Source organism: Lissotriton helveticus, chromosome 3_1 (assembly GCF_964261635.1).
Source record: "Lissotriton helveticus chromosome 3_1, aLisHel1.1, whole genome shotgun sequence".
Lineage (NCBI taxonomy): Eukaryota > Metazoa > Chordata > Amphibia > Caudata > Salamandridae > Lissotriton > Lissotriton helveticus.
In genome coordinates, this window is record NC_136061.1 from 394,577,033 (window position 1) to 394,592,917 (window position 15,885).

Here is a 15,885-nt window from a genome sequence, read left to right on the forward strand (position 1 = left end):
AAGAGTGTTTAGACTGCCAGCAGTGTGCTCAACCCTCAGTCTGTCAGCAGAGTTCCTTGTCCTCCAACGGCCAGCTGACGTCACAATACTCAAGCTGTCAGCAGAGTGCTCAGTGTTCAGGTTGTGAGCAGTGCTCAGTCCTCAGACTGTCAGTAGATTTCCCTGTCCTCAGACTGTCAGCAGAGTGCTCTGTCCCTTGACTCAGCAGAGTTCCTTGTCTTAGGACTGTCAGCAGAGCTCCCTGTTTTCAGAATGTCAGCAGGGCTAAGTCCTCAGACTCTCAGCAGAGTTCCTTGTCCTCAGACTGTCAGCAGAGTGCTCAGTCGTCAGACTGTCAGCAGAGTGGTTGGTGTTCAGACTTTCAGCAGAGTACTCAGTTCTTAGGCTGTCAGTAGAGTACTCAGTTATCAGAATGACAGCTGAGTGCTCAGTCGTAGACTGTCAGTAGGGTTTCCTGTCCACAGACTGTCAGCAGAGTGCTCAGTCCTCATACTGTCAGCAGAGTTACCTGTCCTCCGACTACCAGCAGAGTTCTCGCCACTTAGGCTGCCAGCAGAGTTCTTAGACTGTCAGCAGAGTGCTCAGTCCTCATACTGTCAGCAGAGTTCCCTGTCCTCTGACTGTCAGCAAAGTGCTCAGTCCTCATACTGTCAGTAGAGTTACCTGTCCTCCGACTGTCAGCAGAGTTCCCTGTCCTCAGACTGCCAGCAGAGTACCCTGTCCTCAGACTGCCAGCATAGTTCTCAATCCTTAGGCTGCCAGCAGAGTTCTTAGACTGTCAGCAGAGTGCTCAGTCTTCAGATTGTCAGCATGCTCACTCCTCAGCCTATTAGCAAAGTGCCTGTCAGTGCTCAGATGCTTTGAAGAGGAGGCGCACTAAAAGGAAATCTCCCCTGAAACAGCCAGACTGTCACCATTCTCAATCTAGCGAGAGCAGCCTTGTGCTAGTAGAGACACCAAACACCCCCCTCAAACCGGGGGCCTAACGCAAAATGATGATATTTCTGAGTATCAAATTACCACACGTAGTCCCAAAAGAAAAAGAAAATACAGCCAATCATGCTTTGGTAGTCTAGTGAGATAATAACCATTACTCAGAATCCCAGTAACACATTTCTTACTCACAAAATAGCACTAAAATGTCTAATGGGAAAATGCCCAAAGGAGTCATCTGAACTCATGGATCTCCCACCAAGAAACACCCATAGAGTTAATAAACACAGAGACATGAAGGAATAAAACCATACACTACCTGCCAGCTGCTTGTCCAGGCATCCAGGTGGTGTAATGAGAGGGCTCATGGGCGATAGGGTAGAGGGTGCCTGATTGCTTCAACTAACAGAGCAGCAAGTTGCACTGCTGGAACCCCCATTGTCCAAACAAGGCATTTGAGCAGCAATACACGTGATACTACACTGGAAAACTCCAGAGGCGATGGCTCACCAGTGGAGCGGTATCAGATATTGCCTCGGTGTTGATGAATACATTACTAGAAGTATTCCAGGAAGCTCAGGACATGAGAAAGGTGGTCATAGAGAAGGGAGACTCCCACCTTCCATGAAAGTCATGGTCTTAGAAAATAAACTATTGTCTTCCATGGGAGGGGCGGTCGTAGAAATGATGCCAGACCAAACCTGGCAGGAACAGAGCACCTACAGGCCGCTATCTATGCTTAACACCCAAGTATAAGTGTTCCAGGTCTTGGCTGACTGACAAGTTGGACCACTGGAAGCATTGACTCACAGAGACCAGTGCAGCTCTGTACCACGCAGGAGTACACTCTTAAATATAGGCCGTCTCACGCGTGCCATGCACAGGCTGGGTTAGACATAGAAAAGGCCTTTAATGTGCTTGACTGGGATTACGTGTTGCATGTTTTGCAACCCATCAGGTTTGTTACCAAGTATTTTCATTGGGTAAAAGTATTATACGCTGAACCTTGGACCTGAGGGAAGATTCACTGAGTGAGATCCAAAAATTGGTCCATAGAAATAGGACCAGGCAATTCTTTCCTCTGTCCTCGCTCCTGGTTGCCCTGGAGATAGAGCCGCTTGGGTGCATTCAACATCTTGAGCTGATGGATTGGAGCCTGAAGGTGGGGGCACCAAAGAGATAGTCTTGATGTATGCAGATGACACCTTGGTGTATCAGCGGGGACACATTGGTTTCAGTACCTCTTCTCATACAGGTGTTGTCCTGCTTTAGAGAAATATCTGTCTGGCAGTGAACTAAAGACCAGACTCTCCAGTTTATTGTCTGAAATGGGAATTCAATGGGGACCAGTTGGCTTTCAATATGTCAGCATCCAGGTGGCACACACAGCAGAGAAACAGGTTGGGAGTAACATGGGGCAAATTGTAATGGGGTTGAGATCAGTCGCCCTCTTGAACACTCTGGTGTTGGCCGTCACGAGTAGGGTATTGGTTGCCAAATAGTCTTTATGCCATAATGTTCATGTTCTTTGCAGGGATCGACAAGCTCTCTACAGGCCCAATTGTTTGAGGAATTTCACCAATTTTTGATCCAACTGGTATGAACAGAAGCATCATGAAGCTCCAATAGCAGAAGGACTGCTAAGGTCCCCTGTCATAGAATTAAACTATATGGCCTTGCACCGACAGCACGTGGTCCATTGGCTGGACAACATCCCAGCAGGGAGAAAGTGCTCCTTACTGGCAGCCATAGTAAAGGCATCACTAATGACGGGGCTTATGTACCTCAACATTTTCCATACATGATTAGACAGGTAAATGAATTTTGGGAGACAGAGATGAAAACAGGTGTTCACGCAAGTCAATACAAGCCCCATATGCATCCTCTCACGAAATTTAGGAAAGACATGATGGTGACACAATCAAGAGAGAAAGACTGCCTGGCTTTGGGGGGCTCTATCCTGATGGGAGATTTTTTATCATTTAATGATGCCTCAACAGCCTTTGAGATAGGGCAATGACACGTTTTTCAGAAGCACCAGAGGTTGTGGAAACCCTAATGACATTATTTGTCTTGGTTGTGAGGGGAAGGCTAGCCGCTAATATATATGCAGAGTTACGGAAGAATGTGGGGGCGGGCAGGGTGATCCCCAAGAGCTCAAGAGAATAGGAGGAGGACTGACCTGAGCTCATAAATGGCAAAGAATGGGAGTGGGTCTGCCTTCGGTTGAAGGAGGTCTCTAGAAGTACCCAATTTAAGCGAGTTGCATTTAATTACAGGACTTCACTGGCTCCGGTTTATAAATTACATGTGGTTTTCCTGGACCGCTCATCAGGTTGTCCTGAAAGTAGGGCTGGATTCCTGCACATGACATGGTCTTGCTCCTCTATACAATGTTTTTAGAAATAACCTGTGTCCAAACTGCACCCTAAAATGAGAGGGCTGCTGCTAAAGATCCTAAGAAGTGGCTACTAAGATTTATCTCCAGACCGATGTGAGGTAAACTATGACACAGGCTTGCCATGTTAGGCACAGTCTTGGCCAAACTATGTATAGCGGTACACTAGACCAAACCAACGGGAACTGCTGGGTAAGGGATAGAGTGGAATAGGCCGCTGTGCAGGAGAATCAGATGAAGCTAACTAGAAGCACCCCTACTCCAGCAACAACAACAAAACTTGCAAAAAGTGCCAGGCTGCATTGTTTAAAGGACAGCCTTTCCAGACGATCATGCGTCTTGGTTGGGCTATCTCTAGTGCACCATCCCTATCCAACTTGTGAGAAAAGAGCATTTGGGGAAGATTATTCTTTCCTCAGGACGCCTTCCTCTTCTATCTACCCTCTTCACTCCACTCCTCTCTCCTGGCCCTTCCTTCTCATTTCCCTGGCTCCTTCAACATTTGAGGCCAACTCATAGATTCATCAACGCTTGACTTACAACCAATGGATGAAACAATGACTTCATTTTCTTTGATCTTGCTGGCCCAAGGTAAGGGTAACTCCTTCTTGAAGCCACTGTGTCCCTGCACGATATGTCATTATGTAGAATTAATAGGTGCATGTTTAAGAAATTCTGCCAAATTTAGGGAAAAGGCCAAGAATGGGATGAAAAAAAGCTTCTAGGAGAAGATGTCAGAATCACAGATGGAAGAACAGATCTGATCAGGCACTAAACCGTACACGAGGAAACCAAGAAGGCCAAAGGGAAAAGGTGCAAATTCCAGAAGAAAAATCAACTAGCTAATTGTCAAAGTTGTCTCAATGAACCCTACAAAAATACCTTCAACAGCTTTGAGACCCAATAAATGTAAGGCCAGATGTATGAAAGACTGGTTATAAATTATTGAACACAAATTGCGACTAGTAGTTTTGTGATCAGTGTGTAATTTTGTAAACCGACCTAAGCACTAATAATTCACAAATTTATGAATCCTGAAAGCTCAGGAGGCTCGAAAGGGTAGGAGTCCCCATATGCCACTAAGGCTACTAGGTCCTGTGCTACACCCCTGCGTTCAGGAGTGCCATTAAAATAATCACTATGCATATTTACAAAACAGCAATTTTGATGTGCAGTTGTGAAGGGTGCGGGTTGACCCTTCCTACCATGTAGGTGCAGTGTTTTCTGCAAGGATCTTGCTGATGGTGTCTAGTTAGTCTTGGGGCCCTGAATGTGACTCCCTGTGTAAATGCTTGTGGTATAAGTAGTGTCTTCATGGAGGAGTTCCACTCCCATGCTTTTCATGTAGTTTGGAGTGCAACCATAGCTTGCTGATCTGGGCTATTAAAACAGAGAATCTATTCTGCTGTTCAACTTATAGGTATACCTCTGTCAGGGAGTAAACACCTTTATCCAGAATCCTAGCAGGTTTAGATTCTAAACTATATGGAAATTAATATGAAAGTAAAATGAAGGTGGCGCCGGAGGAAGTGGAGTTCTCAGTCACATCCCACCACACACCATCCCAACGAAAACCTTCCTGAACCGTTGAATACTCTCACCTTCGAGTTGCGCATTGGTTTGACACAGGGTGACGTTGAGCTGCAAAATGGACCACCTGAGTGGGTTTGCATCCTCTCCTTCATGTTCATTAGCCATTGATGTGTTCGACATGTAAAGTGAAGTCAGTGCTGAAAATATATGGCAGCATCTAAATGGACGGTTCAAAGCATTCTTACAAAAGTGTTGCCCAGTTTATCGCTCTTCCTTCAGTAGCTCTATGTTGGTTAAAAAAACTACTGATTTGTTCACTCATTTCTTCTTCATAGTGGTAAATGGCCTTAGGTGAGTGTACCAGATGCACTCATTGGACCAAATAACTCTTTGCTGAAAGTAGGTCCTTCCTGGTCTAGAACATTAAAGAGAGTCTCTTACAAACCCTTGAATTTTTGTTGACATTAAATATTTATAGAGGGCTATATTGAATCACCACTTGAGGGTGGGAGCATGAATCATACACACCTGACAGATCCAGAAGGAAGTGGTGTAGTGGCTAGAGCTGCCGACTTGGGAGTAGGGGGATCTGGGTTTGAGTCTCGGTGTTGACTCAACATCTTGTGATTCTGGGCCAATCATTTCATCTCCCCATGCCCATGGACAGTGCCTAGATACTCTCGCGGGCGATAAACTGTGCTATATAAATCTACAATTATTATTTATTTACAATGGTTAAGGTTTACTCAATTGCACTGGGTGAGCAGGAGTCAAGTTTCTTGAAGAAGACGTTGGATATGTGTCCATAGCCCTTGTCAAATTTCCAGCAGTGTCTAACAGCAAAGACCAGTGGCACTGGACCCAGCCCGGGGCCCGGTTAGTGCCGTAAGGGGCACCCAGAACTCAGGGCCCCCCTCACCCGCCCGCACCGCGGGGGCTTTTCTTGCGCCACTGAGAAATACCAAAGAGTTTCCTTTTCACAGCCTGAAGACCTAGAAGCTATCATGGTAGCTTTGGTGGTCAGAGTCAGTGCTTTAATTGCTCTGCCCAGCAAAAAACTGAACACGACTACAATTATAGATGCGCCGTGATGCTTTCATCCACCCCCTTCAGCACCTGGCTAAACAGCATTTCAAAAGTCACAAGGCATTCTGGAAATAAGGCTAAATGGAAATAAGTGCAATTATGTTGTTCTCTTGATGTTGCGAATTCAGATTTTTCTGGGTCTTGCTCTGTTAAGGAAATATGGGCCATATGTATCAATATTCCGTTTTGCGATTCCTAAATATCGATTTTTAAGGAATCGCTATTTAGAAATCGCAAAATGGTATGTATGTAGAAATCAGCTTCTTTTTAGCGATTTCTTAAAATTCCTTAATTGCGATTAGCAAATTGCTAATCGCAATTAAGGAATAATTTCCCATTCATTTCTATGGGCCAGGAGGCCCATAAGAATGAAGGGGAAATTTGCGATTCGCAATTTGCTAATCGCAAATTGTGAATATTTTCCAGGGTGCAGGGGTGTCCAAAGGACACCCTGTTGCACCCCTGAAATCGGCATGGGTGCACATGTGGTGCACATACATGCCCTAAGGACTTGTATGGCCGTCACATGTCACTTAGAAAATTGAAAAAATATGCATTTTGAAAGGAATTCGCAACTTACCACCAACTAGAAGTTGGTGGTAATTTGCGATTCCTTATGGCCAATTTGCAAATTTTTTGGGCTTCTTACATTGCATTTAAGGAATTGCAAAATTTGCGATTCCTTAAATGCAATCGCAAGATAAGGAATCGCTATTTTGCGATTCCTTATTTTTCAAGCAGATTTGCTTGATGCATACCATTAGTCCAAATTGCATTCGCAAACGCCGAAATTCTGCAAATTTCGGCGTTTGAGAATTCAATTTGGCTTGATACATATGGCCCTTAGCCAGTAATCACCCCTGAGATGCTTAGTTCTTAAAACTTAACAGCAACAACCTTGTTAAGTAGCTCATCTGTGTAGAAACAATGCACAATTCCATCCAAAAGGCATGTAATCCGCTCCCTTTTTGAGCAGAAGAATAGATGTACCGTGCAAACCCCTCACTCACAATGCAAGCCTATGGCTACCCGACTGCTACGAGCACTGACTTTGTGAGAGTTTGCCCTGCCCGGTCTTGGCAGACAAACAGTCGCTGGTGTTTTTCTCATGAACACACAGAGATGTAAGGTTTGGTATTATAAGAATAACTCCAATTATATTTCTAGCAGTTTCCAGGATGATGCATGGTGATCATTTCCCAGGCTGAAGGCGAGATTTAGTCTTTCCACTGAGCCATCATTCTCATGCCATACCCGCAGACCGGGGAGAAGTCTTAATCTCCCTACAATTCTTCTCCTGCAAGAAGGAACATAACCACACTGGCACTGTCGTGCTAAGGGTTCTACGTATTCACCTCCTTGAACTCTGACCTCAGTATTCCATCATTATGAGGTCAATACATTGAGTACCATTACATTGGGTAATAGTAACACTTGATTTTACAGTTCACATCAACAGAAAATAATTCAGTACTGGGGCTATATGTAGGAAGCGTGGTTGCTCCTTGAGGCAAATTCTCCCAGCACCGGACAAAGCTAGCTCAAATTCAGGCAAACACCATTTCTCTAAAACAGCCTAATCTACCCCTTAGCAGCATGGGGCGGAGAAGGAAGGATGCTTCAGAGAATGCACTAAAGATCTGCAGTACCTACACATCACTTGAATCAAACCACCACTGAGTAGAGCTCCCACATCAATTTACTTAACATAAAAAGTGTTTTACGATTAAAATAGGGCTAAAATGAGATATATCAGACAAGTCACTAAAACGATATATAGCTTTAAAGCCACAGTTCCATTCCACATTTCTTCACTCTGCATGCACAGTCGATGAAAGTTATTGCACAATATTTACACATGGCTCCTGGAGGCTTCCTCTCTCTGCACGAGCACCGCGTGACTCACAGCTCCAGGATGCCTGCTGACTCAAGTAAGCCTGGAGGGGCTGGGTGAGAGTCAGTCACCTTGTGGGGCAGGCAGAGCTCACAGCATCCACACTTGACAGAGCTCCTTCTGGACACCACCGCACAGTGAAAGTTGACTACATCCCTTACCTCCAAATTCCAACAGGAATCTTCAACTAGACCAGTGCAAAACCAGTTGCAACTAGTCTCCTACACAATAGGTGTCCTCTTTGGTGCCACATTGTGTAACTCGGTGATAATAGGAGATCAGCTCTCACTGACTCCCTTTTAAGAACCTCTTGCTTCTTGGTCATGATGGCCATAAACCTTTCCTACGTTTTGAGTAGTCTCTGCTCTGCTACCGAGTTCCGCATGAAGGGCCTATTTATCAAGAAGGTTGCGTCGCATTTTCAATTTATCAAGCCACACAAGGCCTCTTTGCGTGGCCCTGAGTAGCTTGATAAATCAGGAGGGGGAACAGCGTTTACAACGCAACTTTTACCACGCACTACCTTTACCACACAACTTTTACAACGCAAGTCGTTACAACGACTTGCGCCGGGGGGGCGCTGTAGAATAGGGAATAGTTTAATTTACTATCCAAAACCTTCCCTACTATCAACGGGGACTGGAGTTGGAATAGTAAATTAAACTATTCACTATCCAGCGCCCCCCAACGCAAGTCGTTGTAACGACTTGTGTTGTAAAAGTTGCGTGGTAAAGGCATGCGTTGTAAAAGCATGCGTAGTAACGACATACATCCAATCAGGAGTAATGCAGCGCAAATCATTTCATTGCGTTACTCTGCCCAAGGTGTTCCCACGCAACGCCCACGGATTTTGGCACATTCCTAGATTTAACATTACTGGTAGACCTGGGAACGCACCAAAATGCTACGCCTTCCCATGGAGGTGCAACAAGGTGAAATATCTTTATTTCTCCTTGTTACAAATGTCTCCAGGGATTGTTTTAGTGCAGGAAGGTGCCCCTTCCTGTGCAAAAACATTCCTACATGCAACACAGGCACACTTGCATCATGGTGGAAGGGGGCCTGCATTGGAACTAGGCCGCCTATTGTGCACCAGCACTGGGAAAAAGACAGCAACGTGCCGTATTGTGATAAATATGCACATTTTTGCCCTTTCCTGTAACACAGCGCAGCAAGGTGACTTGTAGCGCTGCGCTGCGTTCCTTTCTCATAAATATGGGCCCTAGTGTCTTTGTGGTCTAGCAGTCCATTCCACTTGTTTAGAATTACAGCTGTGTTCTATCTCCTGGGAGCCCACACACATCTGGACTCCATTAGCCACATGCCGCATACAACGGCTAGCTGTGCCCAGTCCTTGCCCGCTGTCGGCAGGCAAACAGTTTTATGCCATGAAGGTTGCTGGTGCAAATCTGCAGCCTATAGCTCAATGCCATCAGCTATACCGAACACAACAGAGATGTGCAGATGTCCCTACTCTGATCCACCATCTACAGCCACTCCAGGATTCCCACTTGTGTCTAAACTTTGCACAGTAAGGGGGAGATTTACTAAGATTTTACGTTGTGTTTGCGTCACAAAAGTGACTCAAATCGGCGCTAATTTTTTTATCTCCAATTTACTTTCTAGCGCTAAAAGCGCTGGAAATATTGTGAAAGTAAATGCGAAGCAGGGGCTGCTTTGCATTACTTAGCGCCAGGGGGCGCAATATGGGTGGTGCATGGGATTTCCCATGCAACATCCAAATGTTTCTGAAGCTAAACCCTATTTACTAAATAAAGTAGATATGGTTTAGCATCAGAAAACTGCGCCCGTTTGAAGTAGGAGCAAGGAAGGAGAAGTGCTTTCATTTCTCCTTTCTTTTCCGACTTTGTATGTGTTCTGCACTTTACAGCACACGTGCAAAGGTGTAAAAGGGTTAAAGTTAGCCTAAGCATAGTATTTTGTACTGGAAGGGTGCCCTTCAGTACAAAATCTATGCTAGACTAACGAAGACACCTTTGCACTATGGCACAAAGGTGTCTCCGTGGCGCATGGCAGCTGATTTCAGTTCTGGCTAGGGAAGGGGGAGGAGAGCACCATATTTCTATAAATATGGCACTCTGCAACATGCATGCAAGGTGGGAAAAGCTTTACATTGTGTCTAGGCACAGTAGTTTGTAGAGGAAGGGTGTCCTTTGTGTACAAAACCTATGTTAGACTCATGTACACCCTAGCCCTATGGCGCTAAGGTGTGTGCCAGGCGCACAGCAGCTGAATTCAGCGTTACGCAAGGGAACGGGAAGGAGAGAGCCATATTTCTGTAGATACTGCGCTCTCCTGCTCCCTCCCTGTCACGCAACGCAGCACAGCACAGCCTCACGGGGTGCAGTGCTGCGTTGCCCGGATTTTTGAAAAATCTCCCTAAGTGTTCAGTCCTGAGCTTTTCAGAATATCGCAACTCTTAATAGCAAAAGAAAGGGCATTATACAGGCAAACCAGTGCTGCTCAGGTTCATCATCAATGAACCTTTCTTGAACTTAGCTTGCGCCATATATATTATTTCCGACATGGAGCCTGTGGAAGCTGCAGTGCTGGGCTGGCCCAGTCTTCCCACACACTCTTTTTCCATCCTGTATTTGACTCTCGCACAAGGAACCGGCATTACTTTCTCTGCATCTAATCACGCCTCGCGGCTGCCTCAGTTCAATACAAAGGCACTTTGTGCACCTGCCACTGAGAAATTAAGTACAGTGCATGTGAATGCAACTCCAAGCACTTGTAGAGCGTGGTTTTCAATCTCCCTTTACATTTTAAGGCACACACATATACAATGAGGACACGATTAGTGCATTCTGAAGACCGCCTGCCAAGTGAACAGATATAGGAAGGAATCCAAGCCAAAAGGATGTCAATTTTTCACTCTATAAAAAAGTAAGTTAATCAATTATTTACATGAAAAGCACCAGTTTGAACCAAAATGATAATGAAGGCCTGTTTCTAGTTATGCCAGTGCATCAGCAATACTAGCATGAAGTCCTCCATGTTGTCAAACCTCTTTTTAGGGCTAGTACATGGTAAACTATTTTGGGAATGCGAACCATGCAATTATCTTCACACAACTCTTCAGCGAAACACAAGGCACCGTAGACCGGGCGCCTGCCACTCAGAAGGACTTAAGTCTACCCCTTTCTGAAGCACCTACATATTGGCAAAGAGAATCCAGGAGAGATCATGTTTGGCCTCATTGTTGGTGGCTCTTCTGGGGTTCCCATCATCTCCTTCATGTGCATGGAAAACCTTTCCAGCAGGTCATTTGTATAGGTGACTCCAGTTAAGTAGCAGAGAAAGCTTGAGGCCTACTTACATCATGCATAACAATAGTAAATTAAGCATCTGGGTACAAAAGCTGCTGTTAATTATCTCCCTGGTGGAGTTTGCAAAACTAGTTACTGGATCCTCAATCAACAAAGTTCAGATGCTTTCTTAGAGTGTGGCGAGGTTACAGGGGACCATCTTCACCCAGTGGACGGGAGCACCCCCATTAAATCAAAGCATTGGGGGTGCACTTGTCTCCCCTCCAGCTCGTAGAGGATCCCAGCCTGAAACGATCGCCTTCCTTTATTTCCATGGCCATCTGATGCCAATTTTATTAAAAGCAAAAAAACGGTATTTTACCTAGAGATCTGAATTCCGAATTACCGTGCAATTTTCCCTTGTCAGAACTCACTAGTAAACCTGTCGACTTTTATTGGGCTTGATTGTGCAAATATAATTGAACACATACACTAATCTGTGCTTTACACATCGATTATGTTTGGAATTATGCATTTTTTAGGAAAACTAGGAACAGGAGGCATTTACTGCAGTTGTTAAATATCCCGTCCGAAGGTCCTGGAACTTTCAGTTTGTTAAATATCTCTCTTTTCCACTCAACTTGTAATCAGGGACATCTTTCTAGTATTAAGAAGGGCCCAAACAATACAATGTTAAGTAATGTGGATACGTATCATATACAATACACGTTAGAAGGCGTGGCACACCCCTGAAACAACAGCCAAAGACTTTGAAATAAGAAAAGGCCGATGTACGCTCAAAAGTGCTTCCCGTATACACGTACAGCAAGCAGGTGTGTGATCTGTGAGACGGTCTTGATTCCTGGTTGTGCTCCTAGATAACAACTATGGAAGATGGACAGCCTGATCACATAGGGCGAGAATGTGAAGTGCTGATTCAAGGTATGGGCTATATAGTGCCTTGATTTGTGTCATTACATTGGAGCTATAGTGGTGGAGCATTGCCACTTTTGGCAGTGGTAGATTTTTTCAGGGGACCTTTAATAGAATGTGCAGCTTTTCGAAAACTAGTAACTATTGAAATCTATAAATGAATTACATAAGTACAACAAGACAATGAGACAACGCACACAACGCAACACTTTCTAACACAACATAATACAAAGTTAAAAACTGCATTCTTATTCTCGAGTATTTTTTGTGTTTTTATGGTGTCTTGGTCTGTTTCGATGTGTTGTTCTGCTTTGGAATGCTGCTTTGTTGTTGTTGTGAAGTTCTGTTGTTGTGGTGTATTGTAAATGTTGAAGGTTATGTTTAGCGTGCTGTATTATATTTGTGTGCTGGATTGTATTGCTATTGTGTTGTCACTTCTTTTATGTTGTGCTTTTATTGCTGTGTCCTGTGTGTTTTTCTTATGTTGTATTGTTGTTGCATTATTGTGGTGGGGTTCTCTTGTTTCGTGGTATTCTATTGCTTACATTGGTGCTACGCCCATTGTTTCTCAGCTGCAGGCCATCTTCTTAAATGTCCACAAACATTCTCCACATGTTTCAATAGCCACACAGCTGCTTCTATAAAACTGTGATAAAAAAGTGTTTGCGGCCAGCTTAGCACTATTACCACAAAGGACAAAAAGTAGCACAAACCAAAAATGTGTTTTGATCCCGCATGGAATAAGAGCAGATTGAGGAGATTACTGAGACAAAAGGGGGACACTGCAGCCATGATCCTTCCCTGCCTTTCTCGTGAACCGCTCAGCTGGTCTTTTTTTGCATATATTGGGAGCCATCCCTCTGCGCAACTCTAATTGGACGCACTTGGGCTGGTCACGATCTTAGAATTAGCTGAACATTTTCCTAGGAGGCGCCCGTGGGCTCCCACTTCCCTCCTACTTGCCTTGATGCCTTTTCTGGACCGACGGATACTTTATACCGCCGTGGTGTTACCCCCTGTGTCCCACAATGGAATATGGGTGGCTATTTCTGCCCTCATTTTGTTCTCCCTAACCAGGTTCTCTTCCTTCTTTTACCTGCATGTCTTTTCTACTTTGCACCCTTGCCCCTCTGACTGTTTCTCATCTTTCTCCTCAGCCATCCCTCTTGATCTCTCCCCTGCCTGTCTCCATTTCTGTCACTCTCTCTTTTTAGGCAGTGTCTCTCTCACACTCTACTCTCCATGTTCTTTTAATTTGAGCTCTCCATTTCTGTCCCCACCATCTCTTTCTTGCTTATTCCCCATTCCTGTTGTTTTCTGCCTCTTCCTCTGTGCTCACTCCCAGTTCTCTTCCACTCTTCCTCTGTTTTCTCCTCATGTGTTCTCTCCCTCATCCATCTTTTATCTCTCTCCCTCGTTTTCTTTTTAGATCAGGCTCTCTTTCTGTACCCCCCTCCCTTTATCTCACCTTCCGTTTAATTAGCAGGCGTAAGGGTGACGCAGTGCAATGTGTATCGGCCTCCCCCATGCATTGCTGGAGGGGCAGCATGCTTACGACACAACTCCAGCAATGTGAGTTTTGCACTAACAGATATATTGGGATTCCTGACGCATCTTTCACTCCTTGCAACATGGAACGCGGTACAGTAAATACAGTGCATTCATGGTTTTTGCAATGAGGGCACAGTGAAAAGTGTTGCATCCCTGTTTTATCGCAGCGATGCAACAGTTTTCATAAACGAGCCCCTATGGGGGCAGTTGAAGAGCGGATGTGCTATCTAGTACTATGGCATTCACTCCCATCTCTCTCTCTCACTCTCTCTCTCTCTCTCTCTCCCTCTCTCTCTCTCTCTCCCTCTTCATCTCTCTGGCCCAGCGGTAGAAGTGGGCGGGGACGGAAGGGCACGGCGTGCCCCTACTTCTAAAAATAATTTCAGCCCGTTCCCCTACTTCTTTCTTTGAAAAAAGCATCCCGGGACGGAGAGAATAGTCCTTCTAACTAAAAACGAAAACTTTTTTTTCTGCTTCCAGGGGCAGCTCGCACTTCTCTGTTGAACTCCAGAGGCTGCAGCAGCCCCTCCCGAGCTCTCACAGACTGAGGGCGGGCCCATTGTCATTCCGATTGAGGCTGATTATCCCCTTTGGAATGACAATGAGCCCGCCCGCTGCCTGCCTTTAGGATATGCCAGTGAGATCTGCATGAGGTGTGATAAAGAGACCGGGGTTTGGGTTTTCCTTTAAACTGCCAGACCCCTTTAAATGGAGGACAACGAGATCTTAAGCCCTCCTCTGCGATCCTGTGGCCTTTAAGGTGTGAGGCTCTGCTCAGGGGAGAAGCCAGAAAATCAAAATGCCCCAAACTTTGACTACACTTATAATGGCAAGCAGCACTCCCTAAAAGAGCGGCCTTCACTGTTCCATCCAACCAAGGGAGTAGTCAGAAAATTAGAATGCCCCCCATTTTGCAGTAAACCTCTGATGCACACCAAGCAAAATAAGTAAATGTGCCCATCCTCCACTCGAAGAAGTGACGAGGACAGGTGAAGTGAAGGGACAGGAGAAGTGATGGGACAGGAGAAGGAGAAGTGACGTGACAGGAGAAGGAGAAGTGAAGGGACCAGGAGAAGGAGAAGTGACGGGACAGGAGAAGTGACAGGACAGGAGAAGTGACGGGACAGGAGAAGTGACGGGACAGGAGAAGGAGAAGTGATGGGACAGGAGAAGTGATGGGACAGGAGAAGTGACGGGACAGGAGAAGTGACGGGACAGGAGAAGTAACGGGACAGGAGAAGTGACGGGGCAGGAGAAGTGAAGGGACAGGAGAAGTGAAGGGACAAGAGAAGGAGAAGTGAAGGGACAGGAGAAGGAGAAGTGACGGGACAGGAGAAGGAGAAGTGACGGGACAGGAGAAGTGAAGGGACAGGAGAAGTGACGGGGGCAGTAGAAGTGACGGGGGCAGGAGAAGTGACGGGGGCAGGAGCGGTGACGGGGGCAGGAGAAGGGAGGGGGCAGGACTGTTCCCATTGGGTGCAGAATCTAGACTGATTTGCATATGGCTGGGTCCAAACTGGAATGGCATGGTGAGCAAAGAAACAATGGATTTAGGCCCAGATCTCTGTACTGGGGTGAATGTATGATATTGTTCTGCATTCAGTTGTTCTTTTTGCTATATTATGATTGAGCAGCTAGCTGGCGACATGAATATGAAGGAGCCTTTGTGGGTTTCCGTGAGTCTAGATTCTCCTGAAGAGTTCCTTTCTCTTCTGAGCCCTGCTTAAAACATGTGTACAGGAGGAGCCCTGTATTCATGACCACAATGTTTGAGACAAAAAATAATCATGGATTTCTGAACATTGAGTAAAAGCATTAAGGTAACATGTTGTTCCTGGTTATATTTCACACGCTTTACATAAACCTGTATTCCCTATGAGTGTTTGCTTTTTCCTGAATTAAACCTCAAACATGTTTATCCATTGTTTTAATTAAATAACGTTATAAGCTGTAACTGGTCAGTGAAATGCTAAACGTACTAAAAATTGGTATGTTTTGCTATTTCTAGCCACGCCCTGACTCTGCCCACTGATTCAATCTTCGGTTATTCCCGCCCCCTGATTCTCCACCCACAGTTCCCCTACTTTTTTTTCCCCACTTCGACCACTGCTCTGGCCCCCTCTTCCCCATTTTTTTTCCATCTCCCTCTCTCTCTCTCTTCATCTCTCTGGCCCCCTCTTCCCCGTCTTTTTACACCTCTCTCTCCTCTGTGTCTCCCCCAGCGCCTCTTCCCTCCCTCTCACGCCCTTTGCACGCGCCTCTTCCCGCACTCCATTGTCACGTGC